Source organism: Ambystoma mexicanum, chromosome 3q, assembly GCF_040938575.1.
Source record: "Ambystoma mexicanum isolate Mex_15411 chromosome 3q, UKY_AmexF1_1, whole genome shotgun sequence".
In the NCBI taxonomy this organism is placed as follows: Eukaryota; Metazoa; Chordata; class Amphibia; order Caudata; family Ambystomatidae; genus Ambystoma; species Ambystoma mexicanum.
Window position 1 is genome coordinate 156594019 of NC_090926.1, and position 17369 is coordinate 156611387.

The 17369-nt window shown below is 47.3% G+C and overlaps 1 protein-coding gene across 1 annotated transcript in view; it reads right to left on the minus strand.

Annotated features, from left to right (window-relative positions):
- Positions 1-17369, minus strand: part of SLC11A2 (solute carrier family 11 member 2) — a 679758-nt gene that overhangs the window by 661570 nt on the left and 819 nt on the right. The window lies entirely within an intron of this gene.

A 17369-nucleotide genomic window follows, 5' to 3' on the forward strand; every position in this document is an offset into this window, starting at 1 on the left:
CTCAGTAGCGGCACTTACTACGTTTGGCAATGGCAGTAACTAAAACTTCTGAAAGCTTGAAGGAGAGTACTGGTACTCAACAATGGGGCAAGGTGAAAACATAATTTTATTCAACCGCTGCTTCAGCCTTTGCTGGGGTAAGCAGTGCCTTCACCCTCCTCTCTGCCCCTCCCACATTGTCCAGAATGCCCATAATGTCTCTTTTAAAGGCCCACCCATGTGACGTGTCCAGGAAGAACAAAGTTAATCGCAGGTGATGAGAGGACCTCGTCACATGCTAATGAGCAAATAAGGAAGTGCGCAAACTCGCGCATGCACAGAGTGTTTAACTGCGCTCACCAGTTCGCTGATATGGAGATGAAAGGATAGTCGCATTTCTCACTGTCTCCATGTCCCTTCTTTCTGGCGCCTTTTATCCCAGAGAGGATAATCTAAGAGGAGTGTGGTGCAACTGTTTGTAGTGTACACAGGATATAGAAATGGGACACGGAAATGGCGACGAAAGTGGTATGAATAACACCTGCTCCTCATAGCAACCACACGGCGCACCCATTTGGTGGCACTTCACTCAATAGGGACATCCATCCTAATACTATTCCGCCTGCGAGATGTCTGAAAATGAGACACCAGATGAGGAAGGGCCCGGTGCAGCTATGTTTCAGCGACCAGCCCCTTTCAACATGGGAGATCAGCAGGCTCTTGGACAGCGATGGGAATGGTGGATTTGCAGGTTTGAGAATTACATGCCAGCCTATGTTGAACGCGCTCCAGATAAATTCACCAGGAAGCTGTTAATAAATCTAGTAGGGGACAAAGTTAAGGACCTCATCCCTACATTCCTGCCTGATGAGGTTCGGACGTATGTGGGACTCAAAGAAGCATTGAGTACTTATTTTGATCCCCAGCACAATATAGATCACAAGAGACATAACTTCAATACGGCATGTCAGATGATGGGAGAGTCCATGGATGCGTTTGCAACTTGACTACATACATTAGTAGCCCACTGCGAGTTCCATAAGTTCACGAACGAGGAAGCCATCAGGCTAAGAATTATTGGAGGCTGATTGTCGGCCGCATTCAGGAAAAAGTTGCTCCGTGAACATCTCCCTCTCACCACCATCCTGCAAATGGCCAGAACAGAAGCTAGAGCAGACTCGCAAGCGTCACAGATGGAAACAAACAAGGGGCCAGGGAGAGAGCAAGCATACCAAATTACTCAAAGGGGTGGGTTTTCGGGGGGGCATAGCCCTGTCAGCACTCACTTAGAAAGTATGTTTCAACATCAACATGCTACCGGTGTGTCCTGCCATTTCCACATGAGGACCGAGTCAAATGCCTTGCATTCAGACATAAATGCACCAACTGCGGGAGACAAAAACCACACAGTGAGAGTATGCAATGCGCTGCTGCGTTGAAAGCAAGGAAACAGCGGTATTGTCATCAGGCTAGAGTATAACGCGCGCACCTCCATTCCAAGAAGAGACACCACTGCTAGAAGAGATCTTATGAGCCACGTCAGGCTGATCACAAGAAGATCCCCATCACCGCCGTCCATCTACTAAAACAGTCAAACCGACTATGCATACATGATGAATGACGTGGTGACAGCTCCTAAAGGAGATGTTGAAATTCAAATAGAACAGAAATTCAAATAGAACACACATCCAAGTTTGTCATTAACACGGGGGCCACCCCGAACATCATGTAAGTATCAGAGTTTTCGCAGAATGGCACATCCTCCTCAATTGACACCTTCAGAATGGAAGGTGTTTCCGGTGGGCAGCAAAGGGGTCTATTCGAAACCATGGAAAATTCTCAACAATGCTGAGCTACAAAGGGAGACACACCATGGCAAAACTGCACGTCCTTCAAGGAGAAGTCCAGGGAAGCAATCTATTGGAGCACCCCACAGCCCTCGAGATAAGATTGCTGCTATGACATATGCCATGCAACGTGACACACCAGTCACTTAACATTTTCCGGAATTATTCAAGGGCATTGGATGCCTCAAAGGGGACCCGGTCACTCTTCAGATAGATGAGTCAGTCACACCTATTACACAACATTCGATAAGGATGCCACTCACCTACAACCGCAGGTGGAAGAGGAAATTCAGTGTCTGTTGAACAAGGACATAATTGAGCCGGCTTGAGGTCCCACCCCATGGGTATCACATGTGGTGGGAGTACCGAAGCAAGGATCAATCGACAAGATCCGCCTCCATTAGGACCTGCGGCAGGCAAATTAAGCAATTGGACGCGAACGACATCCCGGTATGCACCTAGACGATATGATCAGTTTGTTAAATGTAGCGAAAGTATTCACTAAGCTTGACCTATGCAAAGGATACCACCAGACCAAACTTGATGAACAGTCAAGATATATAACTACGTTTGCCACTCAAGAAGGATTATTCAGATACAAAAGAGTCAACCTGGCACTTCATCTGCTGCTGAGATCTTTCAGGAGAGTATTCGGAAAGCAATTTGTCATGTGAAGAAATGTTTTGACTACAGTGACAATATTATGGTCTTCAGAGTCAACATTTAACAACATGATATAGCACTTTATCAGGTATTTGTATTTTTATTAGGTCTATATAGCACTTTAATCCAAAGTGTTTTACAATATAACTGGATACAAGAATAATGAATGAAGCATAATAACAATCATGAGACAAACCAACAAGACAATATATAGAATAATTTACCTAGGTAGAGGGAAGGTGAGGGAGGGGTAAAGGGAAGGGAGAATAGGGAATTAGGAGAGTGGGTAGGTAGGAGGGAGATCAGGGGGGGGTGAAGAGTGGCAAACAAGAGATTTCAGGGAGGTGCGGAAGGAGGAGTAAGAGGGAATGGAGCGGATAGAGAGAGGTAAAGAGTTCCAGTGTAGTGGGGCCAAGAGCTCAAATGAACGGAATTGTGAAGAGGCACAAGGAGATGGGGAACAGTGAGTAAGAAGAGATCGGCAGAGCGGAGAGGACGGGATGGAGTATAGAATGAGAGGAGGGGCAAGGTCATGGAGAGATTTGAATACAAGACAGAGGAATTGGAATTCGAGTTGGGAGTGGAAGGGAAGCCATCCAAGGAAAGAGAGCGAAGAGGAAATGGAGTCATGGGGGGACAAGAAGACAAAGTGTACGGATGGAGGAGTGATAGATGGATTTGAGGGGGGCAAGATGAGGTAGGGAGACCAAAAAGAAGGAACGAGCAGTAGAACAGACGAGAGAAAATGAGGGAGGATATTAAGAGTTCAGAGGCGTGGAAGGTGAGAGAGGAGATGATCTTGCGAATGTTGAAAAGATGGTAGCGACATGAACGAGAGTTGCGAGAAATATGGTGGGAAAAGAAGAGGGAAGAGTCAAAGTGGAGACCTAGATTGCGAGCGTGACCAGAGTTGGGGAAAGTGTGCTGGAAGGAAAGAAAGGACTTCTGTTTTGTCAGTGTTAAGGGAGAGAAAGTGGGAAGACATCCAGTTTTTGATGGCAGTAAGACAGGAGGATAAATTGAGATGGAGAACAGGAGTGAAAGAAGAGAAGAAGGAGAGGAAAAGCTGGGTGTTGTCAGCATAGAAATGATGAGAGATGCCGAAGGATGCGATAACGGGAGCAAGAAGAGAAATGTAGAGTGAGAAAAGAAAAGGGCTGAGTACAGAGCTTTGGGGGACCCTGTAGACCAAGGGAAAGCTGCAGGAGGTGCTGCCGCCCCAGGAGACAGCAAAGGAACGATTGGAGAGGTAAGAGGAGAGCCAATTGAGGACAGAGTCTTTTAAACCAAAGTAAGAAAGAGTGTTGAGGAGTAAGGGGTGATCAACAGTATCAAAGGCAGCAGACAGATCGAGGAGTATAAGGACAGAGGATTGCTTGGTGTAGCGAACGGTAAGGAGGGAGATGAGGACTTAAATGAGAGCAGTCTCGGTAGAGTGTTTGGGGCGAAATCCAGATTGAGAGTGGGGAAGAAGAGAATGAGTGGAAACAAAAGCTGTGGTACGTGGTATGTGCCGCATTATTTCAAGCAGGACTAACACTAAATTTGGAGTAGTGTGCATTCAACAAGACACCTTAAGTTCTTCAGGCACATATTTTCACAGGAATGGATGAGCCCAGACCCAGGAAAGGTAATCGCCATAACTGACTTCTCCTTCCGACAAGACGTGAGCCAAGTGCTGTCATTCTTGGGAATGGCTAGCTACTGTAGCCGGTATCTGAAGCACTTTACTACCATCAATGCTCCATTAGAGGAGGAAGGATAGCTCAGGGGCAATGTGTTTGTCTTGGAAGCAAGATAATGCAGCCCAACACTGGTTTGAATCCCAATCCAGCACTTGGAAACCACTCGTTGGTATTAATCATGTTATAAAAGAACAATTATAATTAAGAGAGCTCACCAAGCAAGGAAGAGAATTCCAGTGGGACCCCGCTTGCGAGGAAGCGTTCACACAAATCAAGAGGTATTGCGTCAGTGGAATATATGGCCTATTTTGATCCTACCAAACGTGCAGAGTTGACTGTGGATGCTGGCCTAGAGGGTCTGGGTTCCATTTTGGCTCAACATCGATCAGGGAGAGAGACTCCAAGAGCAATCATTGCATATGCCTCCAAGACGCATATGCCTCCAAGACGTAGAAAGAAGATAATCCCAGCTGGGAAAAGAAGGTCTGGCCGTAGTATGGGTTCAAATGTTCCTGCTGGGAAAACCATTTACCATTGTACCCGACCATTGGGCGTAACCCTCAGTGCAAAATGCCGTCCAGAATTGAGGTTGAGGCTGCAAGACTTTATTTTTGCAATAATACACAAGCCAAGAAAGGAGTACAACCCAGCAGAGTTCATGGCTCGGCACCCGCTTCCAAATCACGCGACGCAAACATCAATAGCAGAAGAATACATCAATTAAATAGCGCAACAGGGACCCCCCGAAACCGCTCACGATTAACACAGTGCAAGAACCTAGCCTGAGCGACAATATACTAAGTAAAGTGAGAGAACTCCTAACATCCCGAAGGTGGAGAGATGTTTAAGACTAGATGATACGTAATACATGCAAAGAGCATTCAAGCAAGAGATGCGAGCATTCAGGCAGGTAAAGGATGACCCGTCCATTACAGCAGAAGGTCTCGTCAAGGGAGGTAGCCGTATCATTTTAACCACTGACCTACAACAGCAAATTGTGAATTTGGCGCATGAAGGTCATAAGGGCATAGTTGCCACCAAGCGGCAGATATGAGACACCATGTGGTTCCCGGGAATCGATGCTATGGTGAAAATGTGTCACTTGTGTCAGTGCACATCCAAACCCAACAACCCAGAACCACTCAGGATGTCAGCCAGAAGCACTCTGGACGCATGTACACATCGATTTCTTCTAACCGTTTGGGGGTGATAAATATTGGATGGTATTAATGGACGAATGTTCCGGTTCCCTCTTGTACAGATAATTTTCTCTATGGTGGCTAGCACCGTCATCCCGGAATTGGATAACATGTTATCAGCATGGGGCATTCCAGAGGTATTAAAATCAGACAACGGGCCACCCTTAAGCAGCCTAGAATTTGCCCGGTTGATGGGCATACATCATACATCACAGGAATATCACGCCATTATGGCCCCAAGTGAATAGCATGCTAGAGACGTTCATGGGGAGTCTGAACAAAGTGCTTCAGCAAAAAACAAGCTGAGCCCAATGTTGTTAAATTGAGTAGTATGCAACATGCTCAAGCACTACAGAAATTCGCAACATGCTCAAGGACTACAGAAACTCGCCACATGAAATGACAGGGAGATGTACTCAGAGCTATTGTTCAGAAGGAAGGTGAGAGCAAGACTTCCCTACGATGGGGGCTCTCCAGGAAACAACACCACAACTTTGAAGCTCACAGATGCTTCCAAGAAACAAGAAATGAAGAAATACGCTGATGGGAGATGAAATGCGAAACCATCAACATTGCAAACAGGGTACAACGTTCTCGTCTGCCGGAGGCAAGAGAGGAAATCGGAATCAAAGTTTGATCCCACTCACTTGGTTGTATCCCAGATAAAGGGGCTGATGGTGAGAGCCAATCTCCTGGATGAGTTATTACACGAAACGTGTCACAATTTAAACTATACAGAGAAGGAGAAGACAAGAATCAAGAAGAGGGGGATATCGGAGGGTGCAGTGAGGAAAGGTAAAGGGGCAATGACTCTGACCCACCTGCGGAAGAGCATACAAGACCTAAGCAATGCATCAGGAGACCAGTAAGATTGATCGAGGAGATTGGAAAACAGAACATTTACTTTCCCGCAAGGGGAAAATGTCATGTCAGGGAAGCACACAGTAATCGCGGGTGAAGAGAGGACCTTGACACATGCGAATGGCTCGCATTCAAGGCCCCCGTCTCTTCCTCACAGATGCAGTCTGAGCAGATGCCCTTCAAGACCCAGGCACTGGCTCCTGCACCCTTGCCTCTTTGTGCAAGTGGATCGGAATCCACAGTTAAGATGGCCGCCGCTGCCGTCCCTGATGCTCCCCCCCACCACCAGGAACAGCAAAGAAGCACAAACGAGCATCAAGCCTGTTGCTTGGCTAATGCCCGCAGCAAATTGCAGCACCCGGCAGAGCCGGGAGGCGAAGTCAGGCATCTATCAAGGCCTGCATTCAAGGCCCCGGTCTCTACCTGTCTGCCCAAGACTGCCGTGGCAACATTGAATCTTTACCTGCCTGTAACTGCTTTTTACACCATTCCTGCCTGGTCTGAGATGCATGTATCCTCCACTCCTCGAATTCCTAGAGGTAAGACCCCCTGGCATACTTCTGACCACTTTTGCAACCTCCATAGCGACACCCGCCTCCAGTCCTCATTCTTCCTCCCGAACTCACACAAGCCCTGATCTCCTTCTTAACATCCATCGGCTTGTCGCCGAAACCAACCCCCTTCTGACCCCCCACTCTGACCATCTCCCGCTCAGCTCTATTCCCAATCCGCCCCTACCATCCTACCCACGACCTGCTCTATGCCCAAAGGCGTCACCAGTCCTTGTGGCGGATGCACCCCTACCCGCCTCACTTTCACGCTACTCCCAACCTCGGCCCTTCAAGCTCAAGCACTGCACCTCTCAGGAACTGGATTTGCCCCCTCCCCCAGCCGCGGGCTCTCGCCTCTCACCTTGACTATCGCCAATATGGCCTGTATGCCAAACTGCTCTTCACATCGCATGACTATTGTTCCAATTGTTGACTTCTGCAATTCTAAATATTGTGCAATGTACCGCTGAACATGCTATGCCTAATGTACCGGTTACCCACCACAATCCCACTGCTAACCAATTTACCAATGCTTACCCTGGGCCCAATTTACTGGACTTCATCCCTCGCAACCCTACCGCTGACCATTGTATTTTTGAACATCCTATCTCTAATGTTTCTGCCGAACCGATCATGCATATAGTAAACGCTGATGCCCCCCGCATTCCCATTGCTGACTCAGTCACTCTCAAACACGCTGATGCTCAACCTACCCCTGAAACCAGCCAATCTCCCAAATACTTCATAATCATCAGAACACCCAGCCTGCCCGCCCTCCTTCCCTTCATAAGGGCCATTGTGGCCCCGCCCCAGCCAGATAACTCCACAGCTACCATATCTTCCCCCGCACCTTTCCCACGGCTACCCGGCCTCACCTGGATTGGTTCCCCAATGCCACACAATAGCCCAAGAACCTCCTCCAATTAGTCCGCCCCACGCATCAAAACTCCCAAACCTACATCCCCACAGTCTTGCACCACCCTGTGCATTCAGCGCCCTGTTTAGGCCTAACTAGACTACTCAGGCTTCGCTCCAGGGTCCAGAGCCCCTACTCCCAGCCAGAGACCAAACTCTCTTCCACCAACATTACCCCACAGGAACTCCGAACACCGTGTCTAGGCCCAGCCCACTTACACAGACTCTGTTATAGACTCCATAACTCCCCAAGAAATGAAACACTACTGCCCCAAGAGCCGTAAAGCCCCCGCACTACTATCCCTTCTCCCTCCCCTATCCCCCAGTACACCATCACAACCTACCTCCTCCCCTCCTAACACCTTTGCTTGCGCACTGGTTAACGTGTGATCCATCTGTGCTCATACATCCGATATCCACAACCTCCTAATAGCCAACAACTTCGACCTACTAGCCTTATCTGAAACCTGGCTACATGAAGCAGCAGGACCCCTACTTTCTCTCACCATACTCACCGGATACTCCATTTTACGAATGGACCGTCAAGACGGCCTTGGAGGAGGAGTTGCTTTCATCCACAAATCCGCCGTCCTCTTTAGAGCCTCCCCCTACAGTGCCCTCCAGGCTATGAACTCCTCCTGGTCAAGCTTGAATCTTCCCCCCAAACCACTTTCAATATAATACTCCTCTACCGCCAACACTCCCACACCGGCACTCCAGATACCGACATTCCCCTCCTCATAACCCCTCTCCTCAAGCCCAATACTAAATTCATATTACTAGGAGAGTTTAATCTAGGCTATAAAGACCTCCGCCCTCTCAGCTACCCTCGAAGAGATGAATTTCAGCCAATCGGTCTTATCTCCCACCCACAAAAAAGGAAGAACCCTTGATTGGGTACTCCCATATCTTCCATTGTTCCCCTTCCCTGGTCAGATCATATTTTGATCTGCTTCCTATCACCAACCCCCACCAAAATCACCCCTACAACTGGGGATACCCCCCCCCCGCATTCTTAGTGAGCTCGAAAACCCAGCCCACCCCATCTGAAACGTTTCCTAACAACAAAGCATGGTGATCGCTCATCAAATCTGCCCTCGATACCAAAACACAGAAGCTTAGGGACAAAACAATTCTAAAAAATCCCTTCTACTACCCATGTCAACAACCCCTCAGGTCAGCAACATGATGACCGCTAGCAACCCCCAACCCTCCACAGTTCCAATTCTCTGCAGTCTCCCCCTCTGATGTCCTCTCCACTATCCAGCACCTGAAAACCTCCAACTGTGCTGGAGACACTTGTCCAGCTCACATTGTCAAAATGTGTGCAGACCCCTTGGCTCCCACCATAACTGATGCATCAATAAAGCTGGCTAATTCCAATTCAATTCCGACAACCATTAAAGAAGCTTGGGTCACGCCTCTCTTGAAGTAACCCTGTATCAAGAGCCCTGGAGGAGCTGGTCCCGCTCCCCCACTGCAGGAGCAGTGCCACCATCGACACAGGTGAGGCCTGGGGTGAACCCCCGCTTCATCTTGGATGCCACCTCCCCCGACGACACTCTGCGCTCGAGCAGTTTTAAAATCTGCATTGTGCGCCTAATTTCATTGCTAGACACCTAAATTCAGTGTCTCAGCCAAAGACCCGGCCCTTGCCTCATTATATCAAACTTTTGCCTGCCTCCAATAAGGCCCACGAGGTTGCGGGCACTCAAAGATGGCTGACCGTATTTTCGTTTTCATTCTCCTGCTGCACACAGCCCCGAATCGCCTCTGCTAGCTGTGAATGGCTGCTCCTCTACACTTGAAGCCAATCCGATCGCCGGCAGGTGAACGCCGGCCAACCCACAAAGGCCACTCAACAAGGCTCCCTGTCCTGAGCCTGTCGTGGGCTGTCGAAGCCAGGGGCCAGGAATGCTGCCCTACTCCCCAATTATTACCTTCAGAGTCAGTGCTGCACCCGCTCTCTAATCTGGGTAAGTGCTTGTACTGCGCCCTGTAAGATTGACTTACTGACCTTAGACACTTATGCGTTACCTAGCTGGAACTTTGCGAGCATTCGCAATACACGTGTCTCCCACCATTTGTGCTTTCTTCCCCAAACGCAACCTCCCAAACGTGTTTATTATTGTCCCTGTTGCCAGCCTACGAATATCCCACTTGGTACCATTTGGCGATCAAATCCATCTTACTCTCCCCATTAGTTGCTGTACAACATAACCACATATCGATCTAATGCCTGTGCTTTCAGCTTTATCTGTACTACTTCTAAAACGCTTTCTTTTTAGCTTTTCGTGCACTGCTTGTAAAAGCGACTCTAACCTTTTCTGCACTGCCTTTAAAATGGATTTCTAGCGTTTCATGCACTGCTTGTAAAACGGATCTCTAGCTTTTTATGTCCTGCCTGTATAATTGGACTCTTAGCATATTGTACCCCTAGTACCCAGTTCGTACTTTTGCACACGTTGCTGCAACCATCACCCTTTAGACCTGCACCGCCCATTCTCCATACATCCCCAGGGCGCCATTCTATATCTTCACATGCTAGTCTTCTGTATTGCACTTCCCGCTATTTCTGCTTCCTTAGATCAATATATGTTTGATCTATATGGTCATTGCTAGGCATGTGTATTCATTGCTCAGCCACTAACTTTACCTTCCGGGCTCCAACATCTAAATATTCAGACTATTGCTTGCTACATAGCGCCTGCTACTGTAAGCCCACCACTATGCCTTGCACACGCTCGCACGCTGATCACCCTCACTGTGAGTATGTATAACTGCATGAATAGCACTGCTGCCTATGCTGAGCCATCTTGTGCTGCCTCTACCTAGCCACTGTTGCCCATGCCCAGCCACTGTTGCCTATGCCTAGCCATTGCTGCCTATACTCAGCCATTTGTGTTGCCTCAATTGCGTTGCCCCTTATGGTCGCCCAGAATCCACTGTACCATTGCATTGTGCCCTATGGTCGCCTAGAGACCACTGGACTATTGCATTGTGCCTTATGGTCGCCTAGAGACCACTGTACTATTGCGTTGTCCCCTATGGTCGCCTAGAGACCACTGTACTATTGCGTTGTCCCCTATGGTCGCCTAGAGACCACTGTACGCTGAAAGGGCTAAGTCATCCTTTGCTAGCACACTTTCCATTCCCAATTGCTGCATCTAGCCCAAATATTCCTATCACTGTATTTAGCCTTATCTTCACCTAGTATTTGACTGTTGCTTTAGACATGTATCTGATTGCTGCTTCTAGCCCAGTATCTGATGGCTGCACTCAGCCCAGTATTTGACTGCTGCTTTAGACTTGTATCTGACTGCTGCTTTTAGCCTAGTACTTCATTGCTGCATTTATCTCACCTAGTATCTGATGACTGCACTTAGCCTACTCTGCCCAGTATCCAACTACGGCATCTAAGTCTAGTCCCCCTAGTTTATCTAGTAGCAACATTATGTACTCCTTCCTGCCTAACCCAGCCCACCAAGCATCGCTCACCAATCTGATAGTCATACTTACCATTGTCTATATTACCATGCCAACATTTCTGCCCACAGATGGCCCAGGAGCCCACATACAACCTATCTCCATACCTTGCAACCTAGCACAGAGGAACCTTAGACTCCGGGCTCGACTATCCAAAATATTCAAACCTATCATTAAATATATCAACCTGGAACAACTTTGTCCCAAATTACTTCGACCATTGGCAGCTACCGCCCCTCCCAGACGCCAACTCTACCATAAAATCAACAAACCTATGGCCAACTTCCCTCTCACAGTGCAGCCAGAACCTGAATTAAAAGCTGCGTTAATCAATGCCAGATCATTAGTCGCTCATGCTACTGACATACCAGATGTCATACGGGAAAATGACCTTGACTTCATCGCCATTACCGAATCATGGCTCCACGAGGCAGCAGGTCCGGCTCTCACTCTGGCAGTCCCAGAAAACTATACCATCCTCAGAGCTGACAGACCAGACGCACGTGGTGGAGGAATAGCAATTATCGCCAAATCTGATGTCTCTATGAGAATCACCTCCACACCCTACCTTAAATCCTGTGAGCTTCTCTCCATCAAACTACCCACCGCCAACTCTCAAACATTAAATATCTATCTCCTCTATAGACCCCCTGGCCCCATCAGCACCTTCAATGAAGATATCACCACTGTTATCTCTGAGAAGCTAAAAAATTCCTCCCAAACCTTAGTGTTAGGAGACTTCAACCTAGGGTTCAATGATATCAATGACCACCAGGCTACTGCCGTAGCCAATACCCTGTCATAAATAGGTTTCACGCAGATCGTGAATACTCCCACACACACCAAAGGAAGAACTCTTGACTGGATTGCCAGTCACAACTGTAACCCTTCTATAACAGCCATTGCCCCCCAAATATGGTCAGACCATCATCTTATCTCCTTTACCCTCAACACTAAAAGACCCACAGTATTAACACCCACGCCATAACCCCCTTAACCAGAAACAAGAAAAGTATCACAGCGGATAATATTCTGCCCAAACTGAACTCTCCTCCTGACCACACTGACCCAGGCATCCTAGTGGATGAATTCAATAATGCCATGTCCTTTGCTCTTGACAGAGTTGCTCCGTTTAAACTTCTTAGGAACAGTAAACCAAAAAACCATCTGAACTCCTGATTTACACCCCACCTAAAAAATTTAAGACTACAGAAGAGAAAATGCGAAACAGCATGGAACCGGCATCCGACCGCTGAAAATAAAACCAACCTAATAAACATCTCTTCGCAATACAAAAAAGATATTATCCTGGCCAAACAAGAAACTTATAATAACAGGATTACCCAAGCCAACTCCAGTATGAAGGAGCTATTCTCCATCCTAAAAGAATTGGAAACCCCCATCGCAGTACAGGATGACTCCATCAAAGATAAAACCTGGTGTACAGACATACAACGGGCACTAACCAACAAAGTGGCCAACCTCCAAACTAAAATTGCCCTAAAGAAAGCCTCACTACCAACTCAACCTCAGTTGAACAAAATTCCCACACCCTAACCCAAAGAATCCACCCTATTCCGTTTCTCCAAGGTCTCGGTAATTGAGGTAGAGAAGACCATTCTGACTCTTAAACCCTCTAATTGCATAGGTGACCAATGCCCCGCACAACTGATCAAGGACGCGGCTAGAGATCTAGCCCCCTTCATCACAAAACTTATGAATGCCTCCTTCACTACGGGCACCATCCCTCGCAATCTGAAGAAATCTTGGGTACTCCCCCTTCTAAAAAAGCAAACATTGGACCCCAACATTCCTACAAATTATAGACCCATCACCACGGTGCCTTTCTTACTAAAAATATTAGACAAGGTAGCGTACACCCAAATCCAGAACTTCCTTGAGTTGAACCATCTCCTTGGCACCCGCCAATCCGGATTCCGTCCGCAACACGGCACAGAAACTGCCCTTATCGACTTAAAGGCCCAAATAGACTCACTCAGAGACCAGGGCAAATTAGCTCTCCTCCTCCTTCTAGACCTATCAGCCGCCTTTGATTTGGTGGACCACAGAGTCCTATGCAATCACTTGGACTCGGCGGCCCACTTCTCAGGGGAGGCTATAGTCTGGATACAGTCATTCCTTAGTGACAGGACCATGAGGGTGTTCTCCCCCGCAGCGGCAGCAGACCCGATTCCCATCACCTGTGGAGAGCCCCAGGGATCCTGTGTCGCGCTGACACTCTATAATATCTTCACCAAGCCACTCTCGATAATCTGGGTATCACCTATACCAACTACGCAGACGGTACTCAGATTCTCCTACCACTTACTGGGGATTACGTTGAAGATCTGGCTTTGGTGAACAGAGTCTATAGCATCGTTCAAGCATGGATGGCCAACCATGGCCTATGCTTGAACGATGACAAAACAGAGCTCATCATCCTGGGTACGGCAGCCCGCATTTCCAAACTCAACCAAAACTACTCAGCCTTCATCATCGATGGCAACACTATCAAGGTCGCTAGAGAAGTAAAAACCCTAGGTTTTTACCTTGATGCAACACTATCTTTAACCAAACAGGTGAACTCACTGGCCTCATCCACGGCCTATACATGCAAATTAATACGAGCTGGGAAACAATTCCTATCAGAGGACAGCTGTCTTATCCTAGCTAGAGCCCTCAGCTTATCAAAATTAGACTATTGTAACGCCCTTTACATAGGCACAACCAAACAAATCATCAATAGAATCCAAGTGCTCCAAAATAATGCACTTAGAGCGGCCCTAAGTTTCCCTAGAAGAGTACATATCTCAGAAATAAGACGTAAACACAAATGGCTTTCCACCCAAGAAAAAAATCAACCTCAAATCTGCCTCCGTTATCCACAAATGCTTAAACAACAAAGCCCCCCACTACCTTTCAGAACGCTTCAACAGAAAAAAATCCCACTAGACTTACAAGGACAGTCAGCCCTAACTGCCTCCTAGTGCCCAGATTTAAACTAGCCACCATTGGAGGATCCAGCTTCCCAGTCAAGGCAGCGCAATTATGGAACGCCCTACCTCATGCACTTAGATCTGACCAAACGTTCAACAACTTCAGAAAGAATACCATAAAATGGCTCACTGAGAATGAGATTTAAATGACTCTCTACCCTCGCACTTCCACTTGTACTTCACCTGACACGCAACGACCTGCTATATTGCTCGTTCGCCACCGACCTGCTATATCGTTCGCTCGCCATAGATTTGATTGTTTGGCTGCGCTTTGTCTGCACCTGCACTTGTCTTACCTTGCAAAGTAAAGTAATGTCTACTCTGCCTGCTCTGTAACCTGTAACTTGTAACGTATGTAACCAAGCTGTAAACTTCCTTGTTCTCTTGCGCCCTGCTACCTCAGGGTCCGGTGCGCACAATAAATAAGCAAACAAACAAACAAACCCACCCTAGACCCTACCATCCCCACCAACTATCGTCCGATCACCACAGTACCCTAGATCCTCAATCAGGCTTCAGGTCAAGACGTAGTACAGATTCCGCGCTCCTTGGCCTTAGGATCCAGCTTGACCACATCAGAGACAACAGTGAGCTTGCCATCCTCTTCCTACTAGACCTCTGTGCAGCCTTTGATGTGGTGAATCACGAACTTCTCTGCCAACACCTCACTACAACCTTCAACCTTGCACTGAAAGCTACTTTATGGATCCAATCATTCCTATCTGGCCGATCAACTAGGCACTTTGAGGGCTCCACATCAGCGGACCCCATACCAGTCTCCCACGGCGCCCCACAAGGCTCCTGCCTCTCCCCCACTCTTTACAACATATACACCAAGGCCCTCTTCGACGACCAAGACAGCCTCAACATACCCTATACCAACTTTGCAGATGATTTGCAGGAGCTAGATTCTACAAACATTAACTGCGCCTTGAGCATCATACAGGCATGGATGGCCACCCATCATATTTGTCTGAATGACAAAAAAAAAATGCTCCTCATCGTGGGCTCCCCACACCACCTCAAACATCTCAGTCCTGCCTTCACCTCCTTCTGCATCAACGGAAACACCATCCCCGTCTCTGCCCATGTCAAATCCCTAGGCAGTTACCTGGATGCAAAACCATGATAGAGCAATTGCTTCCTCTGCGGCCTATTCTACCAAACGTATCAACCTCTCCAAAAAATTCCTCACCCCAAACAACTGTCTCACCCTAGCTAGGGCCATCATAGGCAGTAAACTGGATTACTGCAAAGCCATCCTAGCAGGGACCTCAACCAAAAACATTAACAAACTCCAACTGCAATAAAACAACGCACTCAGAGCAGTCTGGGGCCTGAAACGCTCTGATCATAACTCACAAATCCGACAGAAGGTACATTGGCTCCCGATCAAAGCACGTATCTCATTCAAACTCCTTCCTATCACCCACCGCTATTTACACAACACTGCCCCCCTACCTCATGAACAATATCACCAAGAAACACAACACTCGCAATCTCCATTCCTCCTCCACATTGGCCTTGATCACACCCAGATTCGCCAGAAAGAGAGCTGGGGGCTCCTGCTTTACTACCATCACTCCTCCCTCTGGAACTCTCTCCCCCAGCATATGCAAGATGAACCTGCCTACCCTCTCTTCCGAAAGAAAGTCAAAACTTCACTGTTCAACAAATATGTGTAAGCCTACTACTGCCTGTCAATCGATGATGAACCTGCCCATCTATCTTTATGGAAGAATGTTATGACCATATTGTTTCCAATCATCATGTGTAACCCTTTTTGTGCCACTCTTAGCACTGTGATACCTCCGAGTCTGGGCGCTACCAACAAATACATCAAATAAAGGAAGTGCGCAGACTTGCACATGCATGGAGTGCTTTACCGCGTTCGGAAGTTCGCCGACAAAATTAAAGGATAGACACATTTCTCACTGTCTCTTCTTTCTGGTGTTTTTCATCCCAGAGAGGATAATCTAAATTGAGTGTGGTACAGGGGTGGACTGGCCTATTTGGAACTCTGGAGATTTCCCGGTGGGCCTCTGCACCCTGGGCCTCTTTTGTGTGGTATTTCCAAATTTTCTCATAGGAAAAGCATTGGGCTTGCTGAAAATGTCTAACATAGCGCCACTTTGAAGTTCATTTCCAGGGCCTCTTTTGGTCCCCAGTAATTATTTCCAGGGCCTCTTTTAGTTCCCAGTCCACCCCTGGTGTGGTGCAGCTGTTTGTAGTGTACACAGGATATAGAAAAGGGACACGAAACGGTGCATAACAAAAAGGGAGCCAAACATGCAGCTCCAGAACTACCAGAACACTAGACGCAGCACTTAAATTACAATACATTGGCTTTTTGTTACCCATGGGACCACTAAGAGTTTCCACGTGGAGTACGGATTGATTTGTGACACCCCTGCAGGAGAAGCACCCCAAGAAAGCCTGGTCAATTACTTTTTTTGAAGGTTTCTTTGTTATGAGCAGTTGCTTTTCTTATGTGTAAGTTATTGCAATTGAGATGGAACGTTTCAGACTAAAAGCCCACACGCTTCTACCTACCAAATAGTTCCCTTATTATTAGACAATAAAAGCGAGCAATAATACATCTCCCCCTCTTATAGCATAATATATTTATGATTTCTGCAACAACAAAAAAAGAAAGTCTGCTTTTATATGGATACTTTTTCTCAACACTATCATGACAACAAACTGGACGAAAGAATCCCAGCTTCACTGTTTAACGTGTGGTCCTTGGCAAATAATTGTATCGCACTGCACCTTACTTATAAATATTGAGCATTCTAAAAGCCTGCCAACTTTGGAGCACCACAATACACGTGTCAAAATATGTTTGTGATTGATTAGGGTCTCTGAAAGATGGTTACATTAGATTAACAACCCAATTTAAAGTTAATGACTTCTCAGTATACTCGTTTACTGTTACTTTGGTTGGAATCACGGATGTTTCAGCATGCAATGCTCCCATGCTCAGAAAAAAATACGGATTTACACAGATTTGAAGAGGATGTGAGAACACAAATAGAATGGACTGCGGGGAGAGACAAGTAGAAATGGGCATAAATAGAGCATGCGAGTATGAAGAGGGCGACGCACATAGAAAGGGAGACACAGGGGCAAACTACGGAAGTGGAGGGCGACCTAGTGTGAGATTAATGGATATGGGTCAATTACC